Source organism: Crocuta crocuta, unplaced genomic scaffold (genome assembly GCF_008692635.1).
Source record: "Crocuta crocuta isolate KB4526 unplaced genomic scaffold, BGI_CrCroc_1.0 scaffold56, whole genome shotgun sequence".
Lineage (NCBI taxonomy): Eukaryota > Metazoa > Chordata > Mammalia > Carnivora > Hyaenidae > Crocuta > Crocuta crocuta.
The window spans coordinates 6,989,962-7,012,623 of record NW_027531334.1 but is presented as its reverse complement, the minus strand read 5'-3'; positions in this window follow the sequence as shown (position 1 = coordinate 7,012,623).

Genomic DNA, 22,662 nt, shown 5'->3' with positions numbered 1-22,662 from the left:
TCTCTTGCTCTCTCTCAAATAAATTACAAAAAAAAAATAGCAGGAGACTTTAACACCACACTTACATCAATGGACAGCTCATCTATACAGAAAGTCAACAAGAAAACAATGTTTTTGAATGACACACTGGGCCAGATGGATTTAACAGAACATTCCATCCTGCAGAATGCATATTCTTTTCAAGTGTACATGAGCATTCTCCAGAAAAGATCATATATTAGACCACAAAACAAGTGTCAACAAATCAAAGAAGATTGAAGTCATGTTGATGAGTTTGTATTTTGTGAGCAACATGAATCTATTGATATTTGACAAGGAGAATAAACTGGTCAAAGCATGTATGTTGGTCATGTTCTTTGTCCTCTGTGATTAATACAAGTGCTTTATACTAAGTCCTTACCACTTGCTATAAATTCAAAATAAATTATTCAGTACCTTACTCAATCTACTCACCTATAAAATGGACACATTAGTATGTATTTTACAGAGTTATTGCTATTATCAAATAAGGCATGTTTGTAACCTACTTAGCAAATTTTCTGACACATCACCAACACTTACTGAGTGACTTCTATTGGTTATAAAGTGAACTGCAGGAGAGGACTTCTTGTGCATAAGGATGAACAAGGGGGTCTTTCATATTGCTTAAGCCATCTTTATAGACAGAATAAAAATGAGAGTGCTTTTTTTTAATTTGAGAAAGAGAAAGAGAGAGAACATGCAAGTAGGGGAGAGGGACAGATGGGGGGGGGAGGAGGGAATCTTAAGCAGACTTGACACTGTGCAGAGCCTGCTGCAGGGCTAGTTCCCATGACTCTGGGATCATGACCTAAGCCAAAATCAAGAGTTGGACACTCAACTGATTGAGCCACCCAAGCGCCCCTGAGAGAGATTTCTAAGATCAATTTTTGTTGTTGATTTTATTTACTTTACTTATCTGGGGTCTGAGTGGCCACTCAGAAGGCAAAAGCATCCAGAAACTATCTTACCTGTGTGACTGAAATGGTCACCCCTGGACATGCCCAAAAGATAATTGGCTTCTCTTCCTCTTGATGATGCCGACAGTGTGAAACAGAAGGAGGATGAGCTTTGGAATGGGACTCAAGCTCACTGCTTAAGTATCTTTGTGACTTTGAGCAATTTACTTACTTTCTGAACCTCCATTTTATCATTTTAATAGAGATCAAATAGGAACTTAAATGGAGACTATTATAGCTCATAACTAATTATCGAGGCTTTTAACATCTTTTCAAAGATATATCTCCATAGAGAAGACTTTCTTATCTCTTCATCTTTTTAAGGCTCTCTCTATAGGTGATCTAATTGAAAAATTTTGCTTCTTTTCTGTAGTTTATACTCCATTAGCACTGCCAACTAAAGACGAAAAGGAGATTTCTGGGAAGATAAAATCTCTTACTCTTCCAAAGATTTTTCTAATGAGAGAAAATGATCTGTAATTCTGAGTTTTCATAATCATATTTATGAATTCTGCCAATTTAGAATCTTATTTCTCCTTTTACTGTTTTACCCTTTGGTCAATATAATAAAATACCTGAACCTCCACTTTCCTCCCAAAAGTGAGTTGGCAATATTTTTTAAAATCCAAAAATACATGTTCCTCTGAACTTGTTCTTGTCTAACTTCTTATACCTAACCTCTTCAGATTAGAAGGATGTTTATTGAAAACATACTTCTACACTCTAGTCCATTTAAAATCAGTATCTGCGGAGGACAGCTGTGACTCTGGCTTATATGGTATATGAAAGCATGTAAAATATCATCCACTTTTACTAGAGTGGGGACCTGGTGGAAAAAATGTGACACTTTGCTGAAGGAATAGATAAGAATTATGTCTCTGAATCTGTGCCCCTGAAGAGGTATGTGGGCAGATTGTATAGTGTACAGGGGAGTAATCTCTTCCCTGTGTACCTTTTGAGTCGGGCTTGTGGTACTATTGAAGGGAAGGAACAGATCGATGACTTTTGCACAATCCTGTCAAAGTTGTTGGGAGAATCTTGCTCTACCCAAGTAGTTATGAGAATCCCTGTTTCTTTCCTTTTGAACACAGGAATGCCTTCGTGTGGATTGCTTTAAGATTGACCTGTTGGGGCACCTGGGTGGCTTAGTCGGTTAAGCGTCCGACTTTCGCTTAGGTCATGGTCTCGCGGTTCGTGGGTTCGAGCCCCCCGTCGGGCTCTGTGCTGACTGCCAGCTCAGAGCCTGGAGCCTGTTTCAGAGTCTGTGTCTCCCTCTCTCTCTGACCCTCCCCTGCTCACGCTGTCTCTCTCTCTCTCTCTCTCTCCTAGAAATAAAAAAAAAAAATATTAAGATTGATCTGTCTCAGGGCACCTGGGTGGCTCATTCAGTTAAGTGTCTAAATTTGGCTCAGGTCATGATCTCACAGTTCATGTGTTCAAGCCCTATACTGGGTTCTGTGCTGACAGACTGGAGCCTGCTTGGGTCCTCTTTCTTCTTCTCTCTCTCTGCCTCTCTCCCATTTGCACCCTCTTTCTCAAAAATAAATAAACATTAAACAAAATTAAAAAAAAAAAGATTAACCTGTATCACTCAATACTTCCTTCCAGCCTTCCTCAGTTTCCCTAAAAATCATGGGTCCACCATTAGTGTGCAAATCTTCAGGGTCCTAGAAAGTCATTGTGATCTTTTACTAGTTTTCCAGCCTTGGAAAGGGTACTTTCCCTTTAGCAAGTAATGGATAGTTGTTTCCAGAACTGGTTTTAAGCCATGGGCATGTTATGTGGTCTGGGAATGCTAGTTATGAAAATGAAACCTGGCTTCTCTCTTGACATCAGGATTGTGTAGCCTATTAAAACAAAAGCATCCTAGCATTTCTTGGAGAAAGAACTGTGCAGATGGCATCAGCAGGAGCCTCCATGCTTCAGTGACTCAGGTGTTGCTTAGACGCCAGTTGGATTGACCTCCAATTCCAAATGTACATGGTGGAGAATAAGTGGGTGCAAGGGGTGTGTCGGCTACTTCCCTTCTTCCATTCTTTTTAAGAGGACATACACTTAATGTTTTTAATTGAAATGACTTTTTAATCTCCTCATAGAATTCAAAATAATAAACATTAATGTTAATTGTAGGATAGATTCTTTAGAGACGTTGGTTTATCATTCGTTTCACCATTGGTTGCATTAGGTGCTAATTGGAAGTAGTGGACCTTTCTACCACATTTTTATCTTTTGGGGGGAAAAAGAAAACAAAAACCTTATTGCAACCTAGGAGTGCTATATGTATTCTTCTTTTTTGTCCACATGGATAGCCTGTGAGAATTTGAATTTCCTCTAAAATAACCACATCAATTGCTAGATATTGCTCTCAGAGATTTACAAATTGACAAATTGTATTACTAATATGATTATATGTAAGCTAAGCCAGGAGCTCTGTAGTTATCAAAATTAACTTGGCAACAAGGAACTCTAGTTAGTCTTTTTTTAAAACAAGATCAAAATATTAAACAGTTTATGTCCAAAACCCAGAAAATACATAATAGCCTAAGTGAGAATGGCAGCAATTGATGAAGTCAGGGCTTAGAAATCTTAAGATTGTTAAGTTAGTGGGAGGGGAGAAAGGATGTATGGGAATGACAGAAAGTGTGTCAGGGTAGGATATCCTTTTTTATGATCTTGGGTTTTTTTTTAATTTAAAATTTTTTGATTTGAGGGACACCTGGGTGGCTCAGTTGGTTAAACATCCGACTTCACCTCAGGTCATGATCTCACCATTCATGAGTTCGAGCCCCATTTTGGACTCTGTGCTGACCACTAAGAGCCTGGAGCCTGCTTCAGATTCTGCATCTCCCTTTCTCTCTGTTCTTCCTCAACTTGCTCGCTCTCTCTCTCTCAAAAATAAATAAAGATTAACAAAAAATTTTTTAAAAAGTTATTTTTATTTGATGTATAAATCGACATACAACATCACAGTGGTATCTGGGGTACAACATACTGATATGATATTTGTATATATTGTGAAATGACCACCACAATAGGTTTGGCTAAAATCCTATTGTAAAATGTAAATTGTAACACTTGATTCCAATTTCTTTTTCTTGTGATGATAACTTTTAAGGTGTAGGATATTCTGAGTCTGATACTTCAGGGATGAAACAATTCTGGGCAGGAATCCATCTTTGAGTGTGTAGATTGAGTGAAGAAGTGACTTAGTTTTAGAGTTCTTGATCTTCATCAGGAGAGTTTTGTATTTCTCATCACATGGGCATCAAAATCACCCAGAATGTTGATAACACTGGAGATGGAGAGGGAGACTGAGTTTTGGGGCTAATTCTCAAAATCTCTTGGGCCTAATTGGAATTTAGTAGATAACAAATGAACGCATAAGAATACCAAGACAGATGATCCAAGCCACAGACATTCATTAAAAAACATCTCCTACCTGATGAAAGTACAGCATAGGGAATATAGTCAATAATGTTGTAATAATATAGTATTATTAATTAATGTTGTATCACCACTTATCCTGGGGAACAGTGAGTAATGTATAGGATTATTGAATCACTACATTGTATACCGAAACTAATATAACATTGTATGTTAATTATACTTCAATAAAAATTTTTTAAAAAAATTTCATACCTATAAAGGATGATTTACTAGAACATAATTATATATGCCCCGTTCACCTTAAATACAGTTAACACTCTCTAGGCACCTTTGTATACAGGAGTAAGAGTTACTTCAGAAGAAACTTAAATTCTCACAGTGAGATCTTGAAACCCTAAAGATAGAGACGTGACAGTTTGGAGATAACATTATTGTACACAGAGATTGACAGCTTTATATTCCAGATTCCAATGTGAAAGACGATGGGAAATGAGTCATCTCCTTATTAAGAAAAAGGAGAAAGGGAAATGGTGCCATTGGGAATGAATCACACTTCAGCTGAAGCTGGAAGGCCTTGGGAATCTACTTAGGTATGGACAGAGAGCAGTTTATCATGACATGATGCTTTCAGAGGGCACAGAAAGGAGACCTCAGAAATGCAGAAGCAGGAGGCTGGGTCAGGGGAGAAGCTGCACAGAACCTGGGGAAGGGCATGTATGGGAAGATGAGAGTGTCTTATTCACAGTATGAAACGCCAGCATTTGCAGAGATGTGAAGGTGGGAAGGAACAGCTCAGAGCTTTCAAGGATAACCTGTCAGAGGTTTTCAGTGCATTGTTTGTGTCTCGAGGAGGTTTCTACTAGAAGCAGCTGCTTAGCCAAAGATTTAGGTGCAAATGATTTATTAAAATAGTGCTCCCAGGAGAAAGTAGTTAGGGAGTGGGAGAAGCCAGCTCCAAAGATGAGTGGGATAACATAACCCAGGTGAGCCAATCACGTGCAAGAAATTATTTGCTTGGGTTTCTGGGGGAAGACATTTCTCTTTAAAAGGTGCTGGCTGAAATACCTGTTCTTTCCATCAGGGTTTGGTGGTGTGTAGATGTCAGCTCTGAGACATCCACAGCCACTTTATTACTGCAAGCAAAGCCAGAGAAGGAAGGGTGAAGATATGGAGCCTGGGAAGATGGTTCCTGGGTCACACTGGCCTGGGACTCCAAGAATCTCAGAAAATGTCCTTTGTTGCGTAAGCCAATTTGTTCTGGAATTTTGTTGTCATTACTGTTGTTATTGCTTCTAACAACACTGTAAATTCACAAACTCTTTAAGCCTCCTCTAGTGTTATCTGAATGTGCTTTAATCTTGGAATTGAGAACAATAAAAAATGAGTAATGACATCACATATTTGGGTTTAACTTCGAACACAGAGGAAATATATCACAGCATTACAATTAAATGAAGGAAAACGTCCTTTCTCATTGAAAAGGAATGAGGAGATTATAATTCCACAAGTATCTCTTCTAATTTATGTCTTCTGGTCTTGCAGTTAGTCTTTTTAAAATCTGAGAGTGAAAAGACCTAGGCCCTGCAAACCAATTTTCCCCATTGAATTAAGCTTTTTATTTTATATGCAAAACAGCTTTATATCCTGAGTATACTTCCTAGGTTGCATTTCTAGATCCTCTGCCTTCCTGAGCTGTTTGCTCTCTGACTTGATTCACTAAGTTGTCTTTGCAGGGCCCCTGCCTGCCTTTAGCCTGTGAACTCCAGGACACAGCAACAGAAAAGGCTCAATTCCAATGTATTGTTCTGGTTCCCATGTTTATTCGTTTCCTTTCTCAAGAGTCCAAATTCTTCCATTGTTTTCTGAGGCATTTGCTTTCTCCTACAGTCACCTTCTTGCCATCTTTTTTCCGAAGTTACCTCCTATTCCATTAAAATTCTTTCCCCATAATCTTCACCCACCACAACTGAAGTCTTGCTGTATTTCCCTCCTCTGCCCCCAATTATTTCAAGTGTCCTCATCTCTTGCAGCGTCTTTTTCTTCCTTCAGATAATTTGAGAGACTTGATTGTTCCTCTTTTCCTTTTTGACATTTTGAGGGTGGCCCATGGTCATTTTTATCTGTTTGATAAATTCTAGTAATCTCTGCTTTATAAAGATCCAATCCCCATCTCCCTCTACTCAAGCAGGTAAGCTTGTCTTGTCTACTTCTCTCTTCTTGGAACCAAGTAGCATATTTTATTTCCCACTTTTCTCTGCCTCCTACCTTAACCTTGCATGTCTCTTGTGTTTCCAGGTTGGATTAATCAGAGTAATTCATTGGCCGAGGACCCGAGTAGCCTGGGTGTTTGTTGTACAGTATAAAAGATAAAGCTAATTCAATCCACATAGTTGAGCTGAGGTACTGAGTTGACATTTTCATTTTAGAAGAAAGTTAAGATCTGTTACAGGTTTAGGAAATAAGGTTAGTAAGGATCTGAGATTTGATTTCTCTACTGCAATTTATATTCACCATCTAATTCATACAAGAATGCATACTTACTAGTTACATAGATGTGGTTTTTCTAGTGGGGAAGTAAACTTTTTAATATGAAGATTCGACAACAATCTGACATTTTTATGGTATATAAATTGGGTTGGAGAATACCTCATTTCATTTTCTATTTTACTGCAGGAGAGTTAGTCACTAGAAAATGGGTCTGAAAGAATAAACAGTAGATTAACTGGAAACCTGTAAATATTTTACTCTCGGGGCCTCCACCTGTCTGCCTTTGCTGACAGTATGTTGACACAAACATGATTTTATTGGCAATTTAACATCTCCCCCAACTTTCTGCTCTGCTAATTGTACTTTCATTTCTTCAGGTTACATTTGGGGATTTCTGGATTCTGACAAGGCAAGACATTCAGATCTATTCAAGGCAAGTAATACTGCTTTTCGAATTAAGTTTATCATTTTTCTTTGCCCCAATTCAGTTTTCGCCACATATTTAATATTGTCACGGGACTTTTCTCAGGTAAAAAATGAGTGCTACTTTAGGGAAATACCTTTTTCCTATTTTTGTTCTTGGGCGTTCTAACTCAGAAGACATTGTGCAAAAGGGCCCTGAAGTTGAAAGGAGAGGAGGTAGAGGAGGAAGAAGGGAAAAGGAACTCCTCAAGGGCATTTAATATAAATATTTCTCTGGTTCTCCATTTCTGTCCTCGATTGGCGCTCTCTGTGAAAACAGCACAGACTGATAAGAAATGGAACCTCATGAAATCCTCCTTCTCTGTTGTCTTTATGGAGAAGTTAGAGGTCTTTCCTGGTCTTCTCCATCCCCTCTCTACTGTTTCGTTATGAGATTGTTTCAACAAAAAAGTAAAATTTTCTCTCCCCTTCCCTTTTATTTGATACTCAGATTAATTAGGGTATGTCTTGGTCCTGGAACATGGATGTCCATTTAACAATTGAATGTTGTCCTCATTTCAGGGAAATTTTCTTCTGTTTCATCTATGTATCAACAGCTTAATTTAATAGGCTTTTTACTTCAGTTCCCATAACAATTATCTTTACATTGCATCATCTCTGTTCTATATGGCTTAACTTTATCGGATTGTATCCATCTTTCATCGAAATTATCAGGATATTTCAAATCTTTCTGTACTGTGGTGTAAGATAATAGAAAATATATACATTGGTCTCTGCCTTTTGGATCCTGGCATAGAGCTCCTAAAGCTCTTATAAATTCCTAAGTGATGGGAGAAGTAGGCATCTTTTGTTCTAATGAGGGACTCTGAGTAGGCTCCTGGATGGGGGTTGGTTACCAGAAAGACCAAGCCATGATTAGAAGGTTGGAATTTTCAGCTCTATTGTCCCTTCTCTAAAGAAGGAAGGAAGAGTAGAAATGGAATTAATGGATCATGCCTGCATGATGAAGCCTCCACAAAATTCCAAAAGTATGGGGTTCAAAGAGCTTCCAGGTGAGTGAACACCTCCATCTATCAGAAGAATGACATACCCCAATACTTGGGACCCTCTCAGACATTGCCGTATGTATTTCTTCATCTGTTTGTTCATCTGTAACCCTTGCCATATCCTTTAAAAAACTGGTAAATGTGTTTTTCTGAGTCCTGGAGCGGTTCTAGCAAATAATTGAATCCAAGGTATAGGATGTGACAGGAACCTCCAATTTATAACCAATTCAGATAGAAATTGTGGTATCCTGGGGACCTACTATTTGTGATTGGTATCCAAAGGGCGGAGGGGTGGTTAGTCTTGGGGGAGGGCACTTTTAACCTGGGGGATCTGACTCTATCTGCAAGTAAATAGTGTCAGAATTAAATTAAATTGTAGGAAGCTCAACTGGAAGAAAACCCCACACATTTGATAACTGCAAGTATCTAAAGTGTTCTATGTGAGTAGTAAAGGAGACCCACAGAAGAAATGTAAGTTTTTAAAAAAAAAAATACATGGTAATTGGCTTTTAGTAGTATCTCTCCTATACTTAGTTAACTCTATATTGTTATTGGTTCTCTTCTGAAGTTTTAATACATGTTTTGTTTCCATAGTCACATTTTCACCTTTCATTTATCTTGTTTTTATGTACTTGTTTTATTGTACATGTGTTGTGGGGATTACTTTCTAGATGGTATGGATTTAATGTAAGAAAAGACTTTCTGTTTTTTGAACTGTTTTATTCTAGGTTGAGCTTTATTTTTACTTGTTAGTCATNCATACCTTTCTTGACTATGGTATTTATTTTATATTTAGTGAGTAATTTCTTTATTTTGTTCAGTTAGTGACAAAATAATCAAATTGCTCTGACATAGTATGTATATGATGGGTTGATTATTGCACCCCCACCCCTGCACTATATCTGAGACCTATGACCACTAACACAACCTCTGATATCACCATCTCATGTCAGGGAACTCTTTAAGGACTGGTATTGTACTGTATTGTATCAATACAGTATTGATATTGGTGTTGGTATTTTGTATTGTATCCTCAGTTTCTTAGCCCAAGTTATTGGCCATGGGTGGACATTGAGCTGTGCATAGTTTCTGATAAATAACTGGGCTGAAATCTGTTTTTTGGAACCTACTAAATATTCTAGTCTTTACATTAGTTAGTTGGTGTGTGTGTGTGTGTGTGTGTGTGTGTGTGTGTGTGTGTGTGGTTTTCTAAGGAGAATATATCAGGAGGCTTTGAATGGTTTCTCCCAATTTGAGGTACCATTGTGTAAACTCTACTTTCATTGTAGAGTCAACTTTATTGTTTATGTTCTCATTTCTTTCCTACTACTCCCTCAATTAAGAGAAAAAAAAGGAGAAAAGTGACTCCTCTTCAAATCTTGGTGTTAGTTTCCTAGGGCTTCCATAACAAAGTACCACAAATATGGTGGCCAACAACAATAAGAATTTATTGTCTCCGAGTTCTGCAGGCTAGAAGTCTGAAATCAAGGTGTCCACACTCCCTTTGAAGTCTCTAAGGGAGAATCCTTCCTTCTTCCAACTTCTGGTGACTGCTGGCATTCCTTGACTTGTGGTTGCATCACCTGAATCTATGCCTCCATCTTCACATGGCTGCCTTTTTGTAGGTCTGTGTCCCTTCCTGTTTCTCATTGGACTTAGGGCACAGCCTCATCCAGTATGATTTTTGTTTTGATACTTAATTACATCTACAAAGACCCTATGTCCAAATAGGGTCACATCCTGAGGTTCTAGGTAGACATAAATTTTCAGTGGATACTAGTCAACCGACTACAAGTGTATTAGGAAAATCTTTACCTTTGAAATTTTGTCAGCACAATCACAAATCTACAGGGTCATGGAGAGTTAGCTGTATCTCCTTTACTAAAAACTGCAGTTCATATCCTACAGATGCCTGATCTCTCCTGATCTGGTAAATTTCTCCTTCAGCCCAGGGTAATGAAGATTTTCATCCCTGTTGCTAGTCTTGGAGGTATAGTATAGTTCTTGTTAGTTTCCCTTAACCCTGCCCATCACTTTGTAAATAATCACTTTAGTAAACTATTCTCAGCTACCCAATATATTATTATATGTGCTGCTCAGTCTCCTGCCTGATTCTGTATCCTTATTTTATACCTGATTTTGCAGGGGGTATTTCTCTTTTCCCGTTTAAGCCTGTGTTTATTCCAGGTTTTTCAGATAGATGTTTTATCATATTTTTAAAAGTCCTTTACTCACATAATGAGTTTTAAAAATTATTTTGCATATCAATTTTTTCTTCATGTATTCAGATGATTGGATTTTCCACTTTAATCTGTTTAATGTGTTAGTATAACCTGAGTTCTTTCTCTAGGAAACAGAACCTGAAGCAAGGATTAAAATGGTGGTGCTTTATTTGGGAGGTGTAAAGCCAAAGTAGTGAGGGAGAAAAAAAAAAAAAGGCGAGGCAAGGAAAGATGGGGAACTTTGTGAGGGATGGCTTACCATGCTGGTTTCTGCTTCACGGGTAGCCAAAGAGAGAGCGGTTCTCTTGGTGGTCGTATTCATTCAGCACCAGACTTTTCTGAGTGGGCTGCATAGGGAACTGTGTCTCTAAGCAGTCGTACTTGGGAGGAGTGTATCTGCCCAGATCTACTGGTTCCTATTGGTTGAAGTTTACCCCACAGGAAGTAAACTGTCCCGTATATTCACATTTCATCATCTAGCTCCTTTGATGGCAACTCAGGATGCCTGGTTCCATGCCCTGCAGTATAGTGTTTCATTCAACCCCAGAAGTAGGAGATGTCAGACATCCAGGGATGTGACTGGCTGGCTCAGTTCTGCAGTGGTGACTAAAGAGGAGGGCCTACTACTAATTAGGACAAATTAATAATCCAGTGCTAACAGTGATGGTAAGGTCTGTGAAACATTTGAGCCAAAGGGAATCTGAAGAGAGGCACATAGAGTTGGGTCTAACACATGTGGTAAGTCCCATTTGTAGATCTTTCTAATACTAAACTTTTGAATTCCTGAAGAAAACTCAACTTGATCACTGTAGCAGCCATGAAAATGTAGGGCTCAGGATCTCCTTCTGGGCAGAGTATGGTTGATTAACAGCCCCAGTTGCCACCCTCAGTATTAATCACCACCTTTGTGTTATGGCCATGTTCACCACAGGCCATGATTGAGCTCCCCCAATGCTCAGCTGTTAATTTACTTAGCTGATGAATCCGCATGGTGGTGAAACTAATGCAGGCTCATTTCTGAGGGCCATAAAATCTTCCAGTGGGTGACAGGCTTAAGGTCTCACCAGTGGTCTTGCCCAACTTTATTAGAATGGCCCTGCATCTGAAGCTCTTTTTACTTCACTTCCTCCTTTCTCCCTCTCCTTTCACATGAGTCTGAAAGTTTTCCTGCTGGCTTCTGCTTATTCACCTTTATCCTTCCCAGGAATTTCCCTCAATAAATTCCTTGCACATACTATACCATCTTAGTGTCTGCTTCTTCAAGGACATGATCAGCACAGGCATGGCATATTGTCTGTTTAAACATTTGTAGATTTGGTTTACTAACATTTTGTCTAGATTTCCAACCAAAAACCTGGTTGATTATCTTTTGTCCTTATGCTGCATTTGCCTGGTTTTACTGCTAAAGTGATACTGTCCTAGAAGTTTGGTAGAATTCATTTAAAAAACCATCTGGGAGGTACCTGGGTGGCTCAGTCAGCTGAGCATCCTACTCTTGACTTCAGGTCATGATCTCACAGTTTCCTGAGTTCGAGCCCCATGTCAGACTCCGGGTTGACAGTGTGGAACCTGCTTGGTTTTCTTTCTCTCTCCCTCTCTCTCTGCCCTCTCCTGCTCATGTGCTAGTGTGTGCTCTAAATTAATCAATCAATCAATTAAAATAAGATAAAAAATAAAAAATCTGGGCCTGCTGAGTGTGTGTGTGTGTGTCTATGTAGGAAGGTTTTTAAACTATTCAATTATTTTAATGAGTACAGGATTCTTTAAGCTTTCTATTTGTGTGTGTGTGTGTGTGTGTGTGTGTGTGGCAGTTTTATAAAGGAAAGATGCCTGGAAAAGCATTTTCAAATCCATTTGCAGAAAGTTGCTGATATTCATTTTTTAAAATCTCTGCTGTATTTATAGTTATGCCACCTTTTTCACAATCCTTTCTCACTGAATTTTGCTAGAAATATTTCTATTGTCAATTTCATTAGTCTTGTTGATCAGGTTTTGACTTTAACCTCTTCTATTGTATGTTTTCTATTTGATGTCCACTGTTATAGTTTCATGCTATTTTATTTTTCTAACTTGTTAGATTTAACATTTCATAAATTTTAATATTCATATCTAATATAAGTATGACTATGAATTTCCCTTAAAGGACTAATCTTACTGCATTGCATGTGTTTGTGTATGCTATTTTTTTCATTTGGTTGTAATTAAAAAATTTTTTTGTTTTTGAATAATTTTAATTATAGAAAAGTTGCAAGAATACTAGAGAGTTCCTGATTACTTTCACCTAGTTTTCTGTCAACATTTTATATAACTGTGGTTCATTCATCCAAATAAGAAATGAATAGTGGTAAAGTACTATGAACTAAAATACAAATTTTATATGAATTCCACCAGTTTTTCCATGGATTTGTTTTCTTTTCCACTGAACCCAAATACCACCTTGCCTTTAGTACTTATATCCCCTTAGTCTTTTCTAATCTGTGAGAGTTTCTGTCTTGTTTCTTTGTGACCTTTACAGTTTTGAGATGTAATCATCAGATATGTTGTTGACTATCTCTCAATTTAGATTTGTCTATTGTTTCCCTCCTGATTGATGAGGGAGCCAAGGGCAAGCTGAGGGCAAAGCAGAAACTAACATCCGTGACCTGCTCCCCTCTGCCTCCTCCATGTGGTATATATGTGACACTCCTCAGGCACTCCTGGCTGCCCAAGAACAAAGGAAAAGGAAAAACAAATGGTTAACTGATAGAAATCACAGTCCTGCAACACAGCAGTCTTCATCAGTTTGCAACTGTCTTAATGATTTACAGGGAAAAAAGGCAATCTCCAGAAACCTGTAGACTCAATTTCCTGGAGCCCTAACATCACCCTTCCTTCCACAGAGATGTGGGGAACAAAAGCTAGAAGAAAATGTAGATAAAAGTAAAGGTCTTTATAACCTGAAGCCCACTGACAAATGAGATAGAACGAGTGAAACATACCTCCAACAAACTCCCACATGTCTTGTCTTAATGTTAATGCCTTACTAGAGGGAAAAATCACTTCAGCTCAGCAATAGCAAGGCCTCTAGTATCTTAGGAGTCTGAGTCCCTTTGCAAACCTTTCTTCTTCCCTACCCTACCCTAACTCCGTAGTATATAACCAGTCACTTCTCACAACCCCAGTGCAGCTCTTTCTGCCCACAAGTCCTGTCCCCGTGCTTTAATAAAATCACCTTTTTGCACCAAAGACCGCTCAAGGATTCTTTCTGGACCATCAGCTCTGGACCCCCACCACCACTCCAAAACTGCATCACTGATTACACTGGGGTTGTGGGCTTTGTGGCAGAACACTGGACAAGCGAACTGCTCTTGTCACCTTATCAGGGGCATATGGGGCACATGACATAATATTAACCGTTTAGTTAAGCTGATGTTTTTCCACTGTAAAGTTGCTATTTTCCCCCTTTTCATACTGTATTTGTTGGAAGGGAATGACTAAGTCCAGCTCAGACACAAAGGAAGGTGAGAGGGTGATCTGTCCTATTTTTGGTAAGGAAAAATCTATTTATTCAACCATTAATAGATGTATAGATTTTTAAAAATATTCTGGGTTTAAAAATAGAGTTACTCTGTCTGTGGCCATACCACCCTGAATGTGCCCGATCTCCCCAAAAGAGAGTTACTCTACAATCCAGGAATCCTACTACTATTTACCCAAAGACTACAAAAGCACTAATTCAAACAGATACATGCACCCCTAAGCTTATTGTAGCATTATTTATAATAGCCAGACTATGGAAGCAGCCCAAGTGTCCACTGATAGACGAATGGATGAAGAATACGTGGTAAATGTATACAATGGAATATTATTCAGCCATAAAAAAAAAAATGAAATCCTGCAATGACATAGATGGAGCTAGGGAGTATAATGTTGTATGAAATAAGTTAGAGAAAGACAAATACCATATGATCTCACTCATATGTGGAATTTAAGAAAGAAAATAAGCAAAGGGGGGAAAAAAAGGGAGGCAAACCAAGAAACAAACTCTTACCTACTGAGAACAAACAGATGGCCACCAGAGGGGAGGTGGTGGGAGATGAGGGAAATCAGGGATAGGAATTAAAGAGTAGACTTGCTGTGATGAAAAGAAAATGATAACAATATTTTGGGTTTTAATCCAATATTTATTTTGCTGCTTAAAATTGCCAGCTTTGGCCATTAGGGCCTCTTTGAAGTTGATGCCTATGTCCTTTTTTATATGTATATTTTTTAATTAAAATTTTTAATTTTAGAGATCGTGCACAAGTAGGGGAGAGGAGCAGACAGTGGGAAAAGGGGAGGGGGGAAGAGATAGACAGAAAGAGAATCTTAAGCAGGTTCTATGCTCAGTGTGGAGCCTGACATGGGGCTCGATCCCATGACCCTGGGATCATGACCTGAGCCAAAATCAAGAGTCAGACACTCAAGCAACCTAACCGTTACCCAGGCACCCCAAAAGCAATTATATATTTTTAAAATTGCTTTTGGGGGAAAAATATCTAAAGAATGCAAAACTTGTCAGAAATGTCAGTTAATACACTTGTGTTATTTTCCTCATTCATATTCTATTGGAATTAATGGATTATTGTTCTCTTGTTGAAAAAAAACAGCTAGCTTAATCATTAATCTTTATAAAAATTTTTTGGCAAGTCAGATTAATTCATTTGGATTATCAAGAGAAAGTTTATAGTATAATGGTCTGAATTCTCAAAAGTTGTTAATCGCTGAAAATTAACTGCATTCCAGATCCATACTGGCAGTGAGAATGAATTCACTTATGTGTTATGATTATCGATTTGATTTCTCATCTCAGCAGATATAAAGCTGAATGCCTCCCTGGTGCATCTCAAGACTGATTTGAAAGCTTACAGGACTACTTAAAATTTGAAGTTGAGGAAGATGTGAGTACTTGGCATATTCTAAATATTTGACTCAATGCCATTTATCTGTGGTATATAGGTTCCTTGAAGGCAGAAGTTTTTATTTTAATACAACATTTAGCAGATATATTTAGTCATTTTTTTTAACTCATGAAGTTTGGGAAACTTTGTGCTAATATGTCCACACATAAATACCATTTCTTCCAGAAGATTTTACCATTCACCAAAATGCACTGCGGATGTGGCAGCGAGTCATAGCTTATAAATCTTCCACGTCATTTTAAAGAAACATAGAGTTGAGAACACTTACAGAATGCTATTTATTGTCTTCAGCTTACTAAATGGAAATGGATGTGTGTGTCTGCATGTGGTATTTATACCTGGAAAATCGTTACACTCATAAACAACTTGTATGTTTGTTTGATTCCACCCCTCCCCCACCAGCTATTTGATTTGCAAGTGGTAGAGAACACCTGAGAGGCTGCTCTCTCTTTCCTAATAAGCCTGTGATCACTTGGCTAAGCCCCTGGGGCAGCCATTGTGTAAACTGTCTCTTGAGTAGTCCCAAGCACTGATGCAAATTGACAAATAATTAAAAACATATGTAAATGTTCCTGCTAAATTTGGACTTATGGTTAATGCTTAATTACGTTATTTTAGCGCTTGGTGAAACATTTCAGGTGATGATTAACATTTTGAAAATATCAAGTAATAGCAAATACCAAGTATTTACTCAGACATATGAAAGGAAAAATGGAAATTCAACAAAGGGAAGTCCTGTCAAGTCAACCTATGCCAAAATTATTAGTAGGATGGAGCTCAATTCTTTTTTTTGAATATTTGTTTATTTTTGAGAGAGACCGAGCATGAGTGGGGGAGGGGCAGAGACAGAGAGGGCGACACAGAATCTGAAACAGGCTCCTGACTCTGCGCTGTCAGCACAGAACCTGATATGGGGCTTGAACTGTGACATCATGACCTGAGACGAAGTCGGATGCTTAACCAACTAAGCTCCTCAGGTGCCCCGAATGGAGCTCAAGTCTTAATGCTACTTTGAAAATTCTCCAACTTTTTTCTTTATCCTTTTGCTTAGATTTTATTTGGGTCTGGGAATGGGCATCAGGAGGACTGTAGCTTTTGATTTTGGTCTCTTCCACAGCTTGAAAACTAGGAACAATCTAAAACGGCAAACCATGGTGTACATTTGATTGCATAAACTAAGACCTGGCGTAAGTTTCATTACTTCTATTTTATTCTAAGGGAATGTCTGTGTCCCCTAAACTAGTTTATTCTATATAATAGCAAAGAAAATGGATCACACACAGCTGCTCTGGGAAGCATGTATCTCACTTGGTATAAAGAGAAGTGCACAGGTGTACTGAAGCAGGTCGGCCACCTGCTCATTGGCTCTGGTTCTCTTTCTGCCCTGCCCCTATTCGGCATCACAAGGAGCTACATTTCTATGGCCTCTTTCCTTCTGGCATCTTTATAGGTTTGGCCAAGAGGGAGCACAGGCAGAAAGCTGGAAGGCTGGAGGGGAGGGAGGGGAGAAGGTCGGTTATACCCCCATCCTTATTGCCTGAGGTGTCCCCTCTGCATCCCCTCAGGGGTTCTAGCTCCCCCAGACAGTCCTGACTGCCCCATCTTTCATTGTCCCTCAAGCCCTGGGGGGTGACGGCAGCTTCTTGTTACTGCTACATACTGGATTGTCTCACTCCTGTTGCTTTCCATCTCTCCCATCATCCAGGTGATCATTTTCCTGTAATTAATTACTTCTTTATGAAAGTGCAGGGGCCCAGCCTCTGCAAGCCAGGGTTGGCCTGGAGAGTGATGGTCGGCGTCGGCGAAAGAAGACACAGAGCCAGCCTCTTCAGGTGGACTGCTCAAATTTATTTTTCAGCTTAGGGTTTTTATATAGCAAATTCAAACAATCATGCTTAACCAATTTACATTTTTTGAGTACAGTCATAGGACTTAACATTTCTAAGTTTTCTTGGCAACAGTGATTTCACGGTGCATGATTTCCACTTCAACCAATAAAATGTAACCAGGTAGTCATAACAAAGTTCTACATATTCTTTACTACGTATGGCAGGGTATCTAAGGATAAGTGAAGCATATTGCCAGAATACATGAGATCACAGTGCCCTTTAATTGTTTAAATTCAGTGGGCATGCAAAAACAGGATATACTTGTACCCGCGGTTGTAGGTAACAAACAGACTCTCACAACCCCTTACTAAGAAAGAACAATGTCAACATTTATCATAGATGACATATGGAAATGTTTTACGTGGATCAACTAGAATTTGGTCTCTGCATTTACCAATCTCATTCTTTGACCAGAAGTTGCCTTACAGGCTTGAGGTCAGCAGACAAGTATTTCTCTAACACTTTTTCAAGAAAGTCCTCCAAAACTAGTAAGTCTTGTTTTTGTCTCTGCTTATGGCATAATATGTATTCTTACTGGCAATTAGACTCATACAAGGAAAATGAATTCTAGGTCTCTTATAGACCCAATGTATACTGGACTGTCTCCAATCTTGCTAATTGCTACAATATTCATTAGACAACATCTGATTGAGGGGGCAGACATGATATTTAAGTACATTCCATTTTGGAGGAAGGCGGGAACTTTGGGCGATTCTGGTTTCATATTAACCCTAGAATACACTAACAGCAGAAGTGAGAGTAAAAGGTACAGACAAAGTAGCAAAGAAGAATTCTTCAGGGAGTTCTTCTGACTGCGTTGCAGTCTTTTCCCACAGGTTCTTCCCTGGGCCTTGCCATCAGGGATGACCTGTGCAGTTTCGGTCTCTGGCATGAAAGACCCATGGTTGTTGCTGTTTCCTGGGGGGACCTTGTAGACTCTTAGTTAGGTCAATGGACAGGTGTCAGGATGAGCATCAGCCTGTGTTAATGTCCTGCGTAGATCCTATTTGCGGGTGAGATGCACCCAACCCCCGGCTGCTGTGAGTGTTGGCTATTAATTGCTCAGGATACATTCTTTTTCAAAGNACTGCTGTCCCACCTGGGATGGCCCATGGCAAAAAATGGACTGATTTGAGATTACAAACTATCGAGTCTTTGCCCTAAAGGCATACAAGTCTCTGGTGCTATTCATGCTCTAGTGCTCCCTGTGCCGTTCATCAGGGACCAGACTTCAGCCAGCCCATCTTTGCTTGGCTTCTTTTCCCTTCTTTGTTCTGTTCCCTCTCTTCCTTAACAGCTTTCTCTTGAAAGTGCACGTTCACAATAATCAGTTGCATGAGAACCCCTACCTCTGGCTCTGTTTCTAGGGCACCTGACCTAAGAAGTATATTTCACAGGCTGATTTTTCTCCATCTCTTCTATCTTGTGAGCTGGTTAAATGGAAGCTATGCACAGAGCTTCAATTACAGTCCCTAACAGAGTAGTAATGGTGAGAATTAAAAGAAAGCAACAGCGGAACATCTTAGAGGATCTACTGTTGTTGAACTCAAAGCTTTAATACATAGAGGAAGAGTGCCTTCCAAAATGAAGGGTTAGAAAAGTACATATTATGGCAAAAAGATGATACTTTGCTTTTTGCTAGGTGAGTGTGAGCCCCAAGAGTTTAGGAGTGAAAACACCTGGGGGTGATTAGCAATGCAAGTCAGATTTCAGACTCGAAATAGAAACTGAGACAATTATATGAAGGCAGTTTTTCTCAGACTTGAATAATACATAACTCTCCTTTTGGGGGATAATCCTCTTGTATTCCTGGTATTGACTTCAGTGGTTTTTAGTATGGAAATACTTATTTTTTTAGCTATTGGTGACACCTTCCATGTGGTATGTCACTTGATCTTCAGTTGATAAAAATGTGTCTGCTCCTGTCCTTATATAAAACATTTTTTTAATTTTGAGAGAGAGAGAGAGAGAGAGAGTGAGCACAAGCAGGGGGGAGGGGCAGAGGGAGCAGGAGGCACAGAATCCAAAGCAGGCTCCAGGCCCTGATCTGTTGGCACAGAGCCCAATGCAGGGCTCAAACTCACACATTGTGAGATCATGACCTGAGTCAAAGTCAGATGCTTAACTGACTGAGCCACCCAGGCGCCCCATGTAACAACTTTTAAAAGTGGTCATCCATGAGACTCAGAATACGGGGTCACATTATCACAAAAATGAAAATAAAGTTCCCAGTGACTTTTAGATAATAAAGAATACATCCCTGAATCCTCTGAGGGGAGGGGAGAGGATGAGCCCTTGGGAGTGATGTTCTTAGGCTCTGCTTTCAGGGAAAGCCAGGCTACCACGAAGACTGGGGAAGGGAGCCGGACTGCAGTGCAGGGGTAGTCAAACCAGAAATAAGAAAGGCCAACACAGCAATGCTTTATTGATTGGGTCACCACCTCCAGTGACTGTGTTCTACCTTTGGGGATTTCTCAGGAGCATTAGAAAATGTGTTTCAGCACAGTTTACATTTAACCATCCCCTCCAGCCCCCTCATGGGCATTACCTCCTTCAGATTTCTGGGTTGTGCATTTGTGAGTGCATGAGAAGCACCATGAGAGAGTTCCTGTGTCTCTCTCACTTCTGCTTCAGAACTTTCTAGGCAGTGGTATGGTCTCCGGTGCTTCAAGCTACATCTGCACCAGCTGGGTGAAGCTTTGGTAGAGCTTGGTTGCTGCAGCATGGTCAGAGTAACAGGTCTACGAAATGGACTGAAGTCGTGCCCAACAGGCGTCCATACAGGCTACCATGTGTAGGATAAGGGACAGCCACACGCTGCTGAACACTGGGTTGGGACTAAGGTCTGGCTCCTTGCCACATAGAAACCAACTTCTGTGACCTTAGGCAAATCAGTCCTAATGTACTTGTGTAAATGCTGAAGTTGATGGTGTTTGGTTTTCATCAGACCTCTCTTCAGGGTTAAAATGATTTCATGAAAGCCCCCCTCCTTTTCTCCCTTGCCTGCCACTAAATCTTCCTTAATTTGCAAGGCACAATTCAAGTATCCTTGCAGGACTCTGGATGGCTTTACAGAGCGGGTCTCATGTTCTCCCCTGAGTGTCCACTCTTCTGGCAGAAGTGTAGCACGTATCACATTTACTGTGACCACATATCCCTTTATTTCTGCTGGACTGCACTGTGTGGGGCACAGATGGATTTTTGCCTTGTGCCCACAACACTAGCAAGTTGGCAAACTTGTGCTAATGAATACTAAGCACATGCCCTGGGTAAATGTCTGAAAATACTTGACACAGAGAAAGAGACTAAAGGAGAAAGAAGTTGGGGGATGGAGGGCCAGTCATGGAACCACATTCTATATTCTTGTGAGCACCTATTCTTTTGTTACCATAAGCACAACAAATCCATAGCCCTGTTTTTTTTTAAATAAATTTTCTCCATTTCTACATCCTTAGGTTTGCCTTTAGCCATTTTGCAGATTCCTTCCCCCACCCCCTTTTTAAGGTTTATTTGAGAGAGAGTGCAGGCTGGGGAGGGGCAGAGAGAGAAGGAGAGAGGGAACCCTAAGCAGGTCCCTTGGGAGACTAGAGGGAGTGGGGCTCAACCTCATGAACCATGAAATCATGACCTGAGCCAAAATCAAGAGATGAATGCTTAACTAAGCCACCCAGGTGCCCCCAGATTCCTTCCCCTTTTGAATCTGCTCCTGTATGTCCTTCTCAATTTGTAAATAGGAAAAGAATAGTGTTGAGAGTGAAAGGTTGGCAGGAGAAGGGGAGGAACTTGCTCTGGCCCCAGATGCGATGGATCTGGATCTGGAGCACCCACAGCTCCTTTCTCCAGGCCTCCTGTTAGGAGAAAGGCTGGAAAGAGAATAGGAGGTAAGGAGAGGGTGGCAGAATGTGGAAAAACACATGTACCTACCAGCATTGAGCTAGGCATTGTATTTCATAAAGGTGTTGTAAGCATTAAGAGATTCTCCGTATCCACCGCTGCCCCCAACCTCCACTTTACAGGTAAGGAAACTGCTCCCCAAATGGCATATTGTCCAAGTCCTGTAACTGGACATTTTGGAGCCAGAAGTAAAAAAAACTGGGCCTGACTGCAGAGCCCATGCTCTCCTCTGCCTCCAGCCACAACACCCACGGGCACAAGATTCAGGTGTCCCCACTCTAAAAGCCTGCCGGTCTTACTTGGGGCTTTCCCCCTACTCACCTGAATACAAAGGTTGCTGTGCCTGCCAAGAAAGAGCCCAGGCTCTGTGCCCAGACTTCTTTTTGGCTCTTCAGAAGGACCACTTGCCCCTATTTTCCCACATGGGTTGAAAACAGTGCCTTTGTGCTCCTATTCAGCCTTTCATCAGAAGCTCTTACCCTGTGAGATTAAATTCCAGGTGGCTCACTGAGTGCCTTCTCTCACCTCCCTGCTCTTAGGAGAACCTGGCATTCCGAACTGAGCCCTGGGTGTTGTTACAAAGTGCTGTGCACACCGAGTGTATTCTGTGGCTCCAGAGACAAAAACGGTGGCAAATGGAGAATCTTCAGAGATGACGGAGAGAGCATGGCTTCCTGTGACACAGAATGAGAGGAATAGTCTCTTGGAGCCCAAGCATGTGCCCAGGGTAAACACGTGTGCGTCCTTAGAGCTGGTAACCTCTTCTTTGCCACTTGACTCTTCTTCAGTTGGTCTTCCCGGGTGGCTGGTTTTCCCTGCAGAGACTGCAGGTACAGAGGAAGCACTTGGTCCCAACTGCTGCTCATCCTCTATGTGTCTTAGGCAAGTCTGTTAACTCCTGCTACAGCGTATTTCATGTGCCAGGAGGAGACTGGCTGGCATTCCAAGAGGCTTTCTACTTCCAGAATTCTAACCAGCGTGGGTAGGTGAGCTATTAGGTAAATTAAGATGGTGTATCTTATGTCATGAACTTTCTCTTCCAGAAACTCAGGGGGATGGGCAGTGCTTTCATCTGAGATAATAAAGCGCTGCCAGAGACCACAGGTGATATATTTTTAATATGAGTAATTAAGCCAATTAAGGATTATTAGCCTATGCATGTTTTGTGTTAAATCCTTTTTATTAGAATATAATACAGAATTAGAAGTTTAACTGATATGTGGCCTAGTGTTAAGTACTGTTTACAAATCTAAAGATAGCAAGTCTGATCATTCTGAATGTTAAGAGAAGACCTACATAAGCTTATTTTCATGGGAGAAAAGAGTCTTTTTTTTTTTTTTTAATTTTTCTTTTTTTTTTTTAGATGCTCCTGGGTTTATTTATTTATTTTTATTTTT